We start from the raw sequence: 17,951 nt of genomic DNA, 5'->3' as shown, positions 1-17,951 counted from the left end.
AGTGCTTGGGATTGTAGGGAGAAAGTAGGTTTCAAAAACAAATTTTTTTTATAAATATGGATTCAAGTTTCAGTAGATCTACTTCTTTAAACTCTGCTATTACGAGCTCATATGATTCTAAAAGGATAATTAATACTGAAAAAATTATTATAGAAAATTTTGAAAAATCTATAGATAATTGGGAAATCCCTAGAATTAATAAAGATCAAATTTATAAGCATTCAAGATTTCAACTTTTTAAAACCGACTTTTCTATTAAAACTGAAGAAAGAGATATACAACTTACAAAACCTTTTGAAACAATTAAGTTTATATATGATGGAACATAAAGAAATAATTATAAAGAACTTTAAAAAGTAAACAAATAATGAAAAACACAATGATCAACAAAGAAACATAAAATAATATGATGGTTCTTTTGAAAGGACACCACAAAGCTAGTAATATATATATATATTAAAGCTTAAAATGGTTCCTAATGAAAGGAATCCAATGATAATATATATATATCATAAAATAATATGATGGTTCCTTTGAAAAGACACCACAAAGCTAGTAATATATATATTAAAGCTTAAAATGGTTCCTAATGAAAGGAATCCAATGATAATATATATATATATATATATATATATATATATATATATATATATAATATAGTGCGGAATTTAAATACTGAAATTTAAATATAGTGGGTTTTATAACACCACTGATATATACATATATGTATATATTGCTGGAATTTAAATTGCAAAAATTAAAAGTTGAAATTTAAACGTCTCAGATAATATTGTGGTTCCTCCAGTTTCTGATACATATAATCAAAGATTATATGCAGAGCATACTTTTGCAAAGAACACCACGAATATTAACGGACTCGATTAGGCGGTATAACCGATCATATAATATTTATAGCTATAAGTATACATATAAATATATTTATAGATATATAATATATTTATATATTACTTAGGCGGTAAAACCGTCCATGTGTAATATTTATATAGGTATTTAAATAGATAATATAAACAGCACAAAAATATTGATTAAAAATTCATTACAAACCTTGGAATTTGTACAACACTTGGAATCTTCAAATATTTACAACTTTATTCAAGATCCTTGAAGAACTTGATGCATAATATAAACAAGTTTTTAAAGGTATTTAGAAGGTTGAAGAGATCAAAAAGGTTTTATGAAGAACAAGGATGAGGAAAGAAAAAGAAGAAAGGAAAAGGTATTGAAGAAAGGTTGAAGGAATTTGGAAGAGAGGTTTGAGAGGAATTTAGAAGTGTTGGAGTGTTTTCAAGTGTCTCCAATTTTTTCAAGTGCTTTGTAATGGGGTGATGAGTGCCCTTTTATAGGCAAAGTAAGGGGATGTAGTATAATATTTTATATTATTTTATATTATTTTATATTATATTATATTTTATATATATATATATATATATATATATATATATATATATTACAATTACATACAATTATAAGAAATCAAAATTACATAATATACAAATATTTAAACTTTGCTTTTTTCAATGATCGAGCATTTCTTGTATGAATTCTTCTAAATCGGAATCCACCTTTTCTGGTTCATCACTGTTATAGGGATTAGCTTCATAACCAACCTCTAATTTATCTTGTATGTGTGGTAAGAGGATCTTGAATTTATCCGGCCCAAATATTTGGGTTAAATATGTCTCCGAGATTAACCTGTATTCTGACCAATTAACGAAATAATTATATGGACGTGCTCCGAGTATTTCATAAAATTCATGGCATTCTATATGATTGTATTGCAGCTCTTTTATTGGGAATTGATATCTTCCTCCAACAGCACTATCCATGAATATCCTGTGTCTTGCTGGTTTTATTGAAAACCCTTTTACAGTAGGAATTGTAGAATATACTCTGCAGAGTTGAGTTTTTTGATTTTTAAGGTATGTCGCTTTGTGATATTCATTTAAAACCAATTTAGTTCTATCTCCCAATGATCCAACTGAGAGATATTACTAAATCTAAAAGCATGGACTACTCCGAAGTCCATTAGACGACCAATAGTCATTTTTGAATGATCATAAATAGATAAATCAAGATCGACTGTTAATAGTCCCATAATTTCGATTTTCTCACTGTTTTCAAAATAATATTCATTGAGATCTTGCCAAATGGAAAGTCCGGGAATAGGACTTGTGGCTGCTGAGGCTATGAAATTTTGGATCTCAATTATATCCGAAAAGAAGCTATCAACGAGTTTATATTGTATAACAGTTTTTAATTCAGGCTCGAAAGAAAAGAGTGGATTTAGGGTATCATGGGTTTTTAATATCATTCTGGTTTTTAGATGCTTTTCAGGGATGATTTGTTTTTCATAATTTCCTTGGGCAAGAAGGGAATTATTTTGGGATTTTAAGTATTGGTTCTTTTCATTGAGTTCAGAATATTTTTTGGTTCAAATTTTCAAGTTCTTCACTCAATGATTCAATCTCTTTTTCAAGAGTCGATACCTTTTGGAAAGTATCTTGAGTGTGTGATGTGGATGCACAATCTGTGCTAGCTAAATGATTTTCACAAATTTTTTCTTTACATCTTGGCTGGATATAAAAATTTAAACCAATGGTTTTTCTGCAAGCAGCTAATGCTTCGCTGTAAAAATAGTATCCTTTATATAAAGGATTAGGATAATTTTTTATATTTTTGGCTATTGCTTTCCATTCATGAAACATTCCTAGAATATTTTCAGAAAAAATCACATAATGGCTGAAATTTATTCTTGGAGGATTGTTACTAATTCCATTATATTCTCCAATCATAAAATAATTTGTCAAAGCATTACAAACTTGGAGTTTTGCTGTTCTTTGGTTATCCAAATTCCAAATATTATCCAATATATTTTGCTGAAAATGATTTACGTTTTGTCCAAGACGTAAATTAAATTTATTTTGCTGAAAAATAGGTAATCTAATATCGCATAATTGAATGAAATTACCTCTTCTACCTGGTTGGTAAGGTTCGGCAGTTTCCAATGATCTCATAATTCCTTGGAAAGGAGCTATGTAAGATTTTTGCTTTTTTGAAGGAATTCAATTTTTTGGATTTCTGTGCTGGTCTTTCATCTGTGAATCATTTTTCAAATGATCATTGCTGGTTTCAATATTTTTGTTATTTCTAATTACATTAATACTATTTTTATAAATTGAACAAGCTTTAATTAGATTTACATTTCTAAGTTTAGGTTTTTCAAGATTTCAACTTTTTAAAACCGACTTTTCTATTAAAACTGAAGAAAGAGATATACAACTTACAAAACCTTTTGAAACAATTAAGTTATTATCTCAAAATTCCTTACAAAAATATAAAGATAAAAATTATAAATATATTCATATTGGATTAGTCCAAGTAGGAATAAAACTTTTAACTAAAGAAGGATTGAATACTTCGATCCTTGCTATTTTATGAGATGCCAGATTCACAAATTTTGAAGATTCTTTACTAAGTTCAGTTGAATCTAGTATGTGTACTGGACCAATCTCTTTTGATTGGTATCCTAATTTTTCAGTTTCTTTAAGCGACAAAAATATTTTAAAATCTTTAGTTTTACAAATAAAAACTCACAATTATAACATGCTTAAAGGATCAATTCCAGTGGCAATAATTTTTAGAATCCATTACAAAGATATGATTTTTGATTTTGCTACAAAAGTAAAAAATCATAGTAAAAAAGGTGAAACCCTTTTATTACAAACATATTTAACTAGATCTAATATCGTAATCCCCAAACCAATTCAATGGAGTGATATAAATTTACCAGAAGAATGAGTTTTAGAAGGAGTTGCTAAACCTGAACCAATAGAAGATCCAGAACCAAATACCCAACTAAAAGAAATAACTCAATATCTAGATGTAAAGTTAAAATTTCTTTTGAAAGAAAAAATAATAGTGAAAAATCTGAAAATTCTTCTACCTCAGATACTATAGATTTAGGTAGAGTTTCTCAAATCCCTTCAGTAGTAAACACTCTTGTAAAACTAAACATAGACATTCCACTTCAGATATACCAAATTCAATTATAAGAAATGTTGATTATACTTCAGAAATTCCTAGACCAGTCTATAACAACAGTAGAATAAAAACTTATTCTACTCAAAATAATAATCAAGATCTAGAACCTACTAGCCCTACATTTTCTTCTATCACAGAAAATTTTAATGAATTAAATGTTATAGAAAAAGAGTTTGAAATAAATAAAAACTTCCTGCATAATGATTTTTATGCAAAATATAATTTAAAAAGGAGATTATGGTTTTTTGGAAATTTCCTAGATTCTAGAAAAATTATACAAAAATAGTTTTATGAATTTGTTAATTCAAATAAAATACACATACTTTTCTTTGATTGGTTTGAAATATATGCTTCAAAAAATTTCCTAGATTATCCCTTTTCAAAAAATATAAATCCTCTTACTAAAGAAACAGAATAGGAAACTATTTCTGATTATCGAAAAATTCAATCAAATCATCCTCCTTTACAAGGAATAAAAATAAATATTCAAAATCAACAAATTGAAGCTATTCCAATAAAAACTCCAGGAGATACCGATAAAAATAATATTAAAAATATCATAAAACAAAGTAATTTTACAAATACAAATTTAAATACCATAGGAAAACAATTAGATAGAATAGAAAAACATCTACAGAAACAACCTATAGTTAGTATTGAAAATCTTAAAAAGATGGATATTAAAAATCCAGTTTTTAAACCATTTCAAATTTCAAAAACCAGTGTTAAAAATATTCAAGATAATAAGTCTGAATTTATAAAAATCGTTCAAGATCAGTTGAGTAGAATGACCGCTACAACTAGTAGCTCCAATGAACCAACAGATCTTGTAGCCCCTGATATCCCAATATCTAATCTTAAGAGTAAATGCTTTAAATAATGAATCTGATATTAGTGAAGCTTTAGAACAATTCCAAAATCCTACAAATGTTAATAAAATAACTTGGGATTTATCCATACAACAACCATTACAAATAATCCCTGCTCCAGATCTTGAAATAGTTAAACCTTTAGCACAATATCGCTTCAATGCCTCTTCTGTCTATGATTGGAACATAGATGGAATGACCGAGTATAATATCCTTAGTCTTTTACAACAAATGACTATGGCTGCAAATGTTTATAAAACCCAGATTGGGACTCATGATAAAACCATTGCAGAACTCCTCATAGCAGGATTTTCTGGTCAAATAAAAGGATGGTGGAATTATTATCTCACAAACCAACAACAAGAAGAAATTTTAAATTCTATAAAAATAGATGAAGAGGAAATACCAGTTCTTGATGAAAATGGTAATCCTCAACAAGATGCTGTAGCAACTTTAATTTTAACAATTTTTTTACATTTTATTGGTGATCCTACACATTTAAAAGATAAAAACTCAGAATTATTATCAAATTTAAAATGTTAAAAATTAAGTGATTTTCAAAGGTAAAAAATACTTTCTTAACAAGAATAATGTTAAGAGAAGACTCTAATCAACCTTTTTGGAAAGAAAAATTTCTTGCAGGATTACCCACTCTCTTAGGAAAAAAGGTAAGAAATAAAATTAGAGAAACTAACAATAACCATATAATATCTTATGAAGATTTTTTACTTATGGACAATTAATAAGTTTAACTCAACAAGTAGGATTAAAAATCTGTCAAGATTTAAAATTACAAAAACATTTAAAATGGGAAATGAAAAGAACAAAACAAGAGTTAGGAACTTTTTGTAAACAATTCGATATAAATACCAATAAACCATCTTCTTCAAAATGCATAGGAGATTGTCAAGAAACCTTTAAAAACTCAAATAAAAAACCTTTTAAGAAAACCCAAAAGAATTTTGATAAACCAAAAGAAGAATATTATAAAAAATCATATAAAAAAATTTATAAAAAACCTTTCAAAAAACCAGACAATTCTAAACAAAAAACATCTTTTAAAGATATTGAATGCTATAGATGTCATAAAACAGGTCATACAGCAAATTATTGTAGATTAAACAAAAAACTAAATGAATTAAAATTAAGTGAAGAAATTTTAGATAAAATCTCTAATCTTTTAATAGATTCCTCTGATAAAGATACAGAATTTGAAAATTCTAACCATGATGAATGTTTACAAATTGATGATTTAATCACAACTAGTGAAGAATTTGAAAATCAAATTAATATGCTTTCAAAAGATCAAGTACTTCTAGATGTTTTAAAAAATATTGATGATCCAAATATTTAAAAAGGCTATTTAGAAAAAATTCTAAAAACATTAAAAGGTAAAGAAGAAAATAAAATTTTACCAATTACTACTAAGAAAGCTTACGACTTAACTAATATTTTAGATAAGAAAATAAAAAATAAAAATGTGTCCATTCAAGATATACAAAGAGAGATAAAAAAAATTAAATTAGAAATAAAAGAATTAAAAGAAAATCAAGTTCAAAATACTGATGCAATAAAATTAATTCTTCAAAATATTAATACCGACAATATTTCTGAAACTAAAGAAGAAACACAAGATATTCAAAACATTGAAAAAGTTCCAGAAGATTTTCTTTTTGTATTAAGAGAAATAACTTCTAAAAAATATTTCTTAAAAATAAAAATCGTTTTCTCAGAAAAATTTGAAATTGATACTATAGCTCTTTTTGATGCAGGTGCAGATTTAAATTGCATAAAATCAGGAATTGTGCCTAAAAAATTCCATGAAAAAACTCATGAAAAATTATCTACTGCTAATAATTCAAGATTAAATGTAAATTCTAAAACAGAAGCGTCGATAGTAAAAAATGGTGTTAATATAAAAACTCATGAAAAACCATTGGTTTAAATTTTTATATCCAGCCAGGATGTAAAGAAAAAATTTGTGAAAATCCTTTAGCCAGCACAGATTGTGCATCCACATCACACACTCAAGATACTTCCCAAAAGGTATCGACTCTTGAAAAAGAGATTGAATCATTGAGTGAAGAACTTGAAAATTTGAACCAAAAATATTCTGAACTCAATGAAAAGAACCAATACTTAAAATCCCAAAATAATTCCCTTCTTGCCCAAGGAAATTATGAAAAACAAATCATCCCTGAAAAGCATCTAAAAACCAGAATGATATTAAAAACCCCTGATACCCTAAATCCACTCTTTTCTTTCGAGCCTGAATTAAAAACTGTTATACAATATAAACTCGTTGATAGCTTCTTTTCGGATATAATTGAGATCCAAAATTTCATAGCCTCAGCAGCCACAAGTCCTATTCCCGGACTTTCCATTTGATAAGATCTCAATGAATATTATTTTGAAAACAGTGAGAAAATCGAAATTATGGGACTATTAACAGTCGATCTTGATTTATCTATTTATGATCATTCAAAAATGACTATTGGTCGTCTAATGGACTTCGGAGTAGTCCATGCTTTTAGATTTAATAATATCTCTCAGTTGGAATCATTGGGAGATAGAACTAAATTGGTTTTAAATGAATATCACAAAGCGACGTACCTTAAAAATCAAAAAACTCAACTCTGCAGAGTATATTCTACAATTCCTACTGTAAAAGGGTTTTCAATAAAACCAGCAAGACACAGGATATTTATGGATAGTGCTGTTGGAGGAAGATATCAATTCCCAATAGAAGAGCTGCAATACAATCATATAGAATGCCATGAATTTTATGAAATACTCGGAGCACGTCCATATACTTATTTCGTCAATTGGTCAGATTACAGGTTAATCTCGGAGACATATTTAACCCAAATATTTGGGTCGGATAAATTCAAGATCCTCTTACCACACATACAAGATAAATTAGAGGTTGGTTATGAAGCTAATCCCTATAACAGTGATGAACCAGAAGAGGTGGATTCCGATTTAGAAAAATTCATAAAAGAAATGCTCGATCGTTGAAAAAAGCGAAGTTTAAATATTTGTATATTATGTATTTTTGATTTCCTGTAATTGTATGTAATTGTAATATATATATATATATATATATATATAATATAAAATATAATATAATTTAATATAAAATATTATACTACACTCCCTTACTTTGCCTATAAAAGGGCACTCATCACCCCATTACAAGACACTTGAAAAAATTGGAGACACTTGAAAACACTTCTAAATTTCTCTCAAACCTCTCTTCCAAATTCCCTCAACCTTTCTTCAAAACCTTTTCCTTTCTTCTCTTTCTTTCCTCATCCTTGTTCTTCATAAAACCTTTTTGATCCCTTCAACCTTCTAAATACCTTTAAAAACTTGTTTATATTATGCATCATGTTCTTCAAGGATCTTGAAGAAAGTTGTAAATATTTGAAGATTCCAAGTGTTGTACAAATTCCAAGGTTTGTAATGAATTTTTAATCAATATTCTTGTGTTGTTTATATTATCTATTTAAATACCTATATAAAATATTATACATGGACGGTTTTACCGCCTAAGTACTATATAAATATATTATATATCTATAAATATATTTATATGTATACTTATAGCTATAAATAATATTATATGGTCGGTTATATCGCCTAATCGAGTCCGTTAATATTCGTGGTGTTCTTTGCAAAAGTATGCTCTGCATATAATATTTGATTATATGTATCAGAAACTGGAGGAACCACAATATTATTTGAGACGTTTAAATTCCAGCTTTTAATTTTTGCAATTTAAATTCCAACAATATATACATATATGTATATATCAGTGGTGTTATAAAACCCACTATATTTAAATTTCAGCATTTAAATTCCGCAATATATTATATATATATATATATATATATTATCATTGGATTCCTTTCATTAGGAACCATTTTAAGCTTTAATATATATATTACTAGTTTTGTGGTGTCCTTTCAAAGAAACCATCATATTATTTTATGATATATATATATTATCATTGGATTCCTTTCATTAGGAACCATTTTCAGCTTTAATATATATATATTACTAGCTTTGTGGTGTCCTTTCAAAGGAATCATCATATTATTTTATGTTTCTTTGTTGATCATTTAGTTTCTCCTGAGTGTTTTTGCCCAAGAGGGTTGGGTCGTAAGTCCTCGAGTGAAGGCTGTAAATCCTACGAAGTGGTTGGGATTGTAGGGAGAAAATAGGTTTCAAAAACAAAAATTTTTATAAATATTGTGACGACCCGAGTTCTAATCTCTCATTAATCAAATAATCATAAATAATAGCCAAGAATCAAAGAACTAAATAAAATAATTTTTTTTTAAAGGAGCACCTCGCTCGATCGGTTAAGATCACCCGATCGAGCGAGCCCTACAGCTCAAATTCTCGGGTTAATCAAGTTTTGGCCTCGCTCGATCGGTCAATCTTCACCGATCGAGCGAGCCAAATTTGCTCACTTCTCTGCCTCAGAAATGAAGGCCTCGCTCGATCGGTAGTAATCACCCGATCGAGCGGGCACTTGTCCAGAAGAATAAAAACAGATGTTGTTTTGCTGTCAACTCCTTGCCAATCCTTCTAACATGATCTAGTAATTTCATGGTATAATTGTATATCAACAATTCAATCTTGTAACCACAACTAACATACATCCTAAACATGATATAGTTGAAGAAGAACAAGATCACCATATACTAGAATAAAATCTCATGCTAGAATCACATATCATAAAAGAATCATTGATATACAAGAAGAATTAGACTACAACATGTTGTCTTAAGGATTTACATACATCATCTCAATATGAACATCAACAAGACAAATACTTAATAACCAACAAATCTTGGCATAAGTAACTACAACATGATCATGTCTTTGGACTCAACACAAACATTGACAGCTCAATAAGCATCTAAACTCGGATCACCACTCTATTCTCTCATTCCTTGTTCTTCAAGCTCTCTTCTGCCCTATTCCACTCCCGTCTATTGCCATGACACATACAACACAACAATAGCCGGATAACTCCGGTGAGAGCAACTAAACATGCATATCAATTATATATCAAACTCATGATATAAATTAAAATACAATGCATGTTTTAAAACAAGGTTCACTAAAGAATTCTATCATTTCATCGGTTGGGATCTCGAGAAGAAGATATCATAACTAACCACCGACTCTTCCGATCGAGGTGGAGCTACTTATCTTGCTTCTCTAGACTTTGAAGCCATTATATATGTAAATCAGACGATAGGCTAACTCAACCACCCAGGCCATACATCTATAATCCCTCAAATCATCTAATCGAACGTTTTCGTTCATTTCAAAATCAAAGAACAAGTCTTGCAAAATGAATGTAACATATATCATCATAATAGCATTAATTAACATCAAAGACTCATTCCATAATTCATAGAAAAGCATATAAAAGCAATTAAACAAATAAGTATGTGATTTAGGGAACTCGATACAAACCATCTCGAGTTATAATCCCAATCGAATAATAGTTTACTTTTACCTTTCGATTGTGATGTTTAAGAACAACTTCAAGCTATCCACTGCATTCCAAACTAATCAAACTCTATTGATGAATGACTTCAAACCTTGCTTCAATCTCTATTGGTTCGAAGGCGATGTTCTTGAGATCGATGGTCTTTAAGCATAATCTGAAATGAAGTTTAGAAAGCTCACAACATCAGCTAAGACTCACCAAAATCACAGCTCAATACAAGATAACAAAACAGACTCGAATCACAAATTCGACGGCGTAACGGAATAAAGTCGGCAACCGAAACTCAACTTCAACAGTTCTAACAATCAAATATATCTCATATCCACCAAAACCAGCAATAAGTCCTCACATATCAGCAGATATACTATCGAATAATAAGCTGGAATCATAAGAACACAATCAATAGCCACTCTTCAACCCAACTTCAATATAACCAAAAATACAAGCTCATCAACCATAGTTCAACACAAATATGATCTCTGCCATTTTCGAATTCTCAAATCATGATGAACTAAAAGAAAACTTAAATCAAATCGAAGGTCTCATTGCAAGGATTTCAGAACACTTTTCGGAATCGAAATCGGATAATCGGAACTCAAAATATTGGCATTTAAAGATAAAGAAGAAGCTTGGGGTTTCTTGATCTTTTCTCTCGGTTCCTTCTCTAATGTTTCTGATGAAGTATGGTCACACAGATGTGAATACCTATTTTGCATACCAAGTGTCCACCAAGTTTCAAGTATTTGCATTTTGGCCCTTCAAGTCTTCAATAATTGCAATTTGGTCCTCAGTCTTTCATTTTATTCAATTTCAATCCTAAATAATTTAAGAATATTAGAATTTAAATCAAAACTCTAAATATTCCAAAATTAAATATTCTCAGATTAAAATTAAATAATTCCGGGCGTTACAATTCTCCCCCACTAAGACACGATTTCGTCCTCGAAATCTCAAGTACTAACAGCACATAAGATATATCAGACAACAAAAAGACTAAAGAAGAACTCACATCATTGAAAAATCTCTGGAAATCGTTGCCTCATGTCTGATTCTGTCTCCCAGGTAGCTTCTTCAATACCATGATGACTCCACTGAACTTTCACAAGCGGAATAGTCTTTGTTCGAAGTTGCTTGTCCTTACGATCAAGAATTTGAATTGGCTTCTCAAAATAACTCAAGATTTCGTCGAGTTCAGCCTCATCAGATTGAAGCACGTGAGATTCATCAATACGATATTTTCGAAGCATCGATACATAAAAAACATCATGTATTCCAGATAAAGATGGAGGTAGAGCTAATCGGTAGGCAATATTGCCTATTTTCTCAAGAACTTCATATGGACCGATATAACGTGGAGACAACTTCCCTCGCTTGCCAAATCGTACAGTGCCTCTGAACGGAGAAATCTTCAGAAACACCCTATCCCCCTGTTCAAAAGACAAAGGTCGACGTCGAACATTGGCATACTTCGCTTGTCTGTCTTGAGCTGTCTTCATCCTTCTTTGAATAATCTTCACCTGTTCAGTCATATCTCAAATCATGTCAGGTTCAATGTCAGGTACCTCAGAAATATCATCCCAATACAAAGGAGATCGACACTTTCTTCCATATAAAGCTTCAAACGGAGCCATTTCAATACTCGATTGATAGCTGTTGTTGTACGAGAATTCACAAAGTGGAAGTGAATCTTGCCAACTAGTGCCAAAATCAAGCACTACAGCTCTCAACATGTCCTCCAAGGTCTGAATGGTACGCTCAGACTGTCCATCTGTCTGTGGATGATAGGCTGTGCTCAAGTGTAACTGAGTACCCAAAGCACTCTGTAAACTGTGCCAGAAGTGAGATGTAAATCGAGGATCACGATCTGATACAATAGACTTCGGCACTCCATGCAATCTGACAACTTCTCGGACATAAATCTCTTTCATCTGGTCGTGTCTATACGTCATACGATAAGGAATAAAACATGCCGATTTCGTCAATCTATCAATAATCACCCAGATAGCATCGCAACCTCTGGAAGATCGAGACAGCTTTGTCACAAAGTCCATGAAAATATGATCTCATTTCCATTCAGGCACTGATAAACTCTGTAACAAACCAGGCGGTTTCTTCCTTTCAGCCTTCACCTGTTGGCAATTAAGACATCGAGAAACAAAATCAGTGATATCTGACTTCATTTGTTTCCACCAGTATTGCATCTTCAAATCATTGTACATCTTCCTACCACCAGGATGAATGCTATAACGACTACAATGCGCCTCTTTCAGTAGTTGTCGCACATCAGAAATATCAGACACTACAAGGCGATTGTTTACATATAAAAGATCATCTCGAACCTGGTATTCAGATACATGTCCTGATCGAACTTTTTCAATCGAATTCTGCACATTCTGATCAAGTTTCTGAGCTTCTTTAATTCGCAACAATAACGCTGGTTCAACTTGAATGTGATAAATTCGAAGAGGCTGACAATTCATATCAAATACTAATCCCAAAAAACAACAGTCTTCAATCAAGTGGGATACACCAATCGTCGATAGAGATAAAGAACATACCTTTCGACTCAGTGCATCCGCAGCTGCATTCGATTTTCCCGGATAGTATCTAATCTCACAATCAAAATCTTTAAGCAAATCAAGCCATCTCCGCTGTCTCATATTCAGTTCTGACTGTGAAAACAAATATTTCAAACTCTTGTGATCAGAATAGATCTCAAACTGTTCCCCGTACAGATAATGTCGCCAAATCTTCAAAGCAAATACAATGGCGGCCAATTCAAGATCATGAATCGGATATCTGGTCTCTTGAGGCTTCAGCTGTCTTGAGCCATAAGCAATCACATGCCCTCGCTGCATCAATATACATCCCAAACCTCGATGAGATGCATCACAATAAATAGTGAAACCACCAGTACCTGAAGGAGTCGTCAAGACTGGTGCACTGGTCAGTCGTTTCTTCAACTCAAGAAAACTGGATTCACAAGCTTCAGACCAGATAAAAGGAGCATTCTTTTGAGTTAACTGAGTAATCGGCTTCGCAATGCTGGAAAAATCTTTAATAAACCGGCGATAATACCCAGCCAAACCCATGAAACTACGTATCTCAGGAACAGATGTTGGTCTCGACCAATTGATCACTGCCTCGACTTTACTTGGATCAACAGATATACCATCTCCGGATATGATATGTCCAAGAAAAACAACCTGTTTAAGCCAAAACTCACATTTCGACAATTTAGCATACAGTTTCTCAGATCTTAGAGTCTTCAACACGATTCTCAAATGTTCAGCATGATCAATCAAATTCTTCGAATATATCAGAATTTCATAAATAAAAATTATCACGAAGTCATCGAGATATTTTTGAAAAATACGGTTCATCAAAGCAATAAACACCGCTGGAGCATTCGTCAGACCAAACGGCATAACTATAAACTCATAATGGCCATACCTGGTTCTGAAAGCAGTTTTCGGAATATCAGAATCTCTAACTCTCAGCTGATGGTCAGATCGATCTTGGAATACACAGAAAAACCCTGCAACTGATCAAATAAATCATCAATACGAGGCAAAGGATATTTATTCTTTACCGTTGCCTTGTTCAGTTGTCGGTAGTCGATACATAATCTCATTGAACCGTCTTTCTTTCTAACAAATAATACTGGAGCTCCCCAGGGAGAAACACTGGGTCGAATATATCCCTTGGCCAGTAAATCTTCCAACTGATCTTTCAACTCTTTTAATTCCACTGGTGCCATTTGATAAAGTGCTTTAGAAATCGGTGCAGTACCTGGCATCAGTTCTATGTTGAAATCAATCTCACGATACGGAGGTAGTCCCGGAATCTCATCAGGAAAAACATCTGCAAATTCACTAACCACTGGCAAATCAGCCAGGTTCGGGCTAGCTTTCAGAACATCAACTGTATAAACAAGAAATCCCTTTGCTCCTTTCTGCAAAAGTCGAGTCATAGATAATACTGAAATCAGAGGAATCTTAGCACGTGAACCCTTACCATAGAATTTCCATTCTCCAGCCATCTCAGGTCTGAACCTCACTATCTTCTGGAAACAGTCTACGGTAGCTCTGTACTTGTTTAGCATATCAATCCCGATAATGTAGTCAAAATCAGACAAACCAAGCACAAAACAATCTATTTCTATCTCATTACCATCATACTGTAGCAAACAATTCTTAACTATCTGTATGGAACTAAGACCTTTCCCCAAAGGTAAAGAGACAGATACTACAACAGGTAATGATTCAACATGCAAAACAGGTAATGATGCAAATCGTGTAGAGATAAACGTATGAGATGCACCTGTATCTATCAGTACATATGCAGGATAACCATAAAGAGAACAGTTACCTGCAATAACATCATCTGGTGCTCCCTGTGCCTGTTCCTCCGTCAGTGCAAAGATATAAGCTTGTTGTCTCGGGGGTTGACCACCTGCCTGACTCCCTCCTGGGCTTGACTGTTGCTGTGGATGGGATGGTTGGAAGGAATGGACAGAAGAGGCTTGTCTCGCAGGTTGAGCCACTGATCGGGATGACTCTGCACCTCGTGATTGTTTAGAACCTCTCTGAGGACACACCCTCGCAAAATGGCCAGGCTGATGGCATTTATGGCAAATCCCAAATACACCTCGGCACTGATCCGTCGTATGACATCCACCACAACTGTTACAAACCACTCTAGACTTCGGTTTCGAACCACTTGAACTATATGAACTGCTCCCTGATCTCTTAAATTTTTTCCTCGAGCTTGCCAAAACTTCTTTTTACCACTGCTGCTACCACCGCTTTCAAATCGAGAAGATTGTTGTGAGATTGGAGCTGGAGGTTGTGACTGTCTCGGAGGCTGAGCGATATACGAAGCTCCTTGCTGCTGTATCAAACCAGCTTCCGCTCCTTTGGCATTGTTCAAAGCCTCAGCAAAAGTATTCGGTCGCTTTGTGTTTACTAGAGTAAAGACCTCTAGAGTCAGTCTATTAATGAACTGATCAGCCATTGCCTCGTCACTATCGACAACATGTGGAGCAAAACGTAGTAACGTTAAAAACTTTGCGGCATATTCTTCAATGTTTAAGCTTCCCTGCTTCAGATTAGCAAATTCAGCACCCTTGTCTTTGCGGTAAGACACCGGGAAGAAGCGTTGGTAAAAATCAGTTTTGAAGACTGTCCAGGTGAGTACAGTTCCTCTACGCTCCAAGGCCTTCTTGGTAGTGAACCACCAACTCTTTGCAACCTCATGCAGTTGGTGCCCTATCAACCGAATTCTCCGCTCATCTCCATAATCAAGTGAGTCGAATAACATCTCCATATCATCAAGCCAGCCCTCACATTCAACTGCATTCTCAGTACCCTTTAATGTCGGCGGTTTGTAGGATTGAAAGCATTTGAGCAAAGTTTCCATTGGAGTAGCTGTCATATCTGTCATATCTCGAGAAGTACTTCCCTGTTCATTACTCGGAATCGCAGCTTGAGGCACAGTCGGTGTTACTACTGTCTGTTCTGGCAGAGGAGTATGAACTGTCTGCTCTGGCATAGGAGTAGGAACCTGTGGTCTAAGAGGAGGTCGTCCTGGTCGTCGAGACAGATCTGATTATCAAAATGGTTAGGATACCATAATCATCAAATCTATCTCAGTCTTCCTCCGATCATTTTACCTCTGATCAAGACTCGGTTCTGATTTAATCGTAAATAAATAATCGAAGTACTCATACAAGACATGCTTCCAATCAATTCAGATAATCAGGTAGCATGACATTAATAACAGAACACATGCTCTAATCGCGTCAGATAATCCAAGAAGCATGTGTCTTAACCAATCGTAACAACATACTTTCAAATAAAATTACCAAAATCAATAATTACGTACTTGAAAGTAAAACATGCTAGCACTTAGAACATGTAACTCAATCAGGTAAATTACTCAAATAAATAAATCATATCATGCTAACATACACAAGCAAGGAAGATGACTCGATCTACCCCACTTACTATCTAACTCAATCCAGAATTTTCTCGCTCTGATACCACCTGTTGTGACGACCCGAGTTCTAATCTCTCATTAATCAAATAATCATAAATAATAGCCAAGAATCAAAGAACTAAATAAAATAAATTTTTTTTTTTAAAAGGAGCACCTCGCTCGATCGGTTATGATCACCCGATCGAGCGAGCCCTACTGCTCAAATTCTCGGGTTAATCAAGTTTTGGCCTCGCTCGATCGATCAATCTTCACCGATCGAGCGAGCCAAATTTGCTGCTTCTCTGCCTCAGAAATGAAGGCCTCGCTCGATCGGTAGTAATCACCCGATCGAGCGGGCACTTGTCCAGAAGAATAAAAACAGATGTTGTTTTGCTATCAACTCCTTGCCAATCCTTCTAACATGATCTAGTAATTTCATGGTATAATTGTATATCAACAATTCAATCTTGTAACCACAACTAACATACATCCTAAACATGATATAGTTGAAGAAGAACAAGATCACCATATTCTAGAATAAAATCTCATGCTAGAATCACATATCATAAAAGAATCATTGATATACAAGAAGAATTAGACTACAACATGTTGTCTTAAGGATTTACATACATCATCTCAAATCCTATGAACATCAACAAGACAACAACTTAATAACCAACAAATCTTGGCATAAGTAACTACAACATGATCATGTCTTTGGACTCAACACAAACATTGACAGCTCAATAAGCATCTAAACTCGGATCACCACTCTATTCTCTCATTCCTTGTTCTTCAAGCTCTCTTCTGCCCTGTTCCACTCCCGTCTATTGTCATGACACATACAACACAACAATAGCCGGATAACTCCGATGAGAAATATATTTCCCAGTAAGAGCAACTAAACATGCATATCAATTATATATCAAACTCATGATATAAATTAAAATACAATGCATGTTTTAAAACAAGGTTCACTAAAGAATTCTATCATTTCATCGGTTGGGATCCCGAGAAGAAGATATCATAACTAACCACCGACTCTCCCAATCGAGGTGGGGCTACTTATCTTGCTTCTCTAGACTTTGAAGTCAATATATATGTAAATCAAACGCTAGGCTAACTCAACCACCCAGACCATACATCTATAATCCCTCAAATCGTCTAATCGAACGTTTTTGTTCATTTCAAAATCAAAGAACAAGTCTTGCAAGATGAATGTAACATATATCATCATAATAGCATTCATTAACATCAAAGACTCATTCCATAATTCATAGAAAAGCATATAAAAGCAATTAAACAAATAAGTATGTGATTTAGGGAACTCGATACAAACCATCTCGAGTTATAATCCCAATCGAATAATAGTTCACTTTTACCTTTCGATTGTGATGTTTAAGAACAACTTCAAGCTATCCAAATCTGAACAATAAACAACCACAAGCCTTGTCTAAATATCTGCATTCCAAACTAATCAAACTCTATTGATGAATGACTTCAAACCT

The 17,951-nt window shown here is 32.8% G+C and overlaps 1 long non-coding RNA gene across 3 annotated transcripts in view; it reads left to right on the top strand.

Moving 5' to 3' along the window:
* The window catches only part of LOC140865632 (uncharacterized), a 49,066-nt gene that overhangs the window by 4,675 nt on the left and 26,440 nt on the right, over positions 1 to 17,951 (top strand). The window contains exon 9 of one of the 3 annotated variants that reach the window (XR_012144665.1): positions 7,765 to 7,878. The exons of the other annotated variants lie outside the window; for them this stretch is intronic. This is a non-coding gene — a long non-coding RNA (uncharacterized lncRNA). Of the gene's footprint in view, positions 1 to 7,764; positions 7,879 to 17,951 lie in introns of those variants that run through there. 3 annotated transcript variants of the gene reach the window in all.

Source organism: Henckelia pumila, chromosome 4 (assembly GCF_033568475.1).
Source record: "Henckelia pumila isolate YLH828 chromosome 4, ASM3356847v2, whole genome shotgun sequence".
Classification (NCBI taxonomy): Eukaryota; Viridiplantae; Streptophyta; class Magnoliopsida; order Lamiales; family Gesneriaceae; genus Henckelia; species Henckelia pumila.
This window is presented reverse-complemented; position numbering and strand designations above follow the sequence as displayed.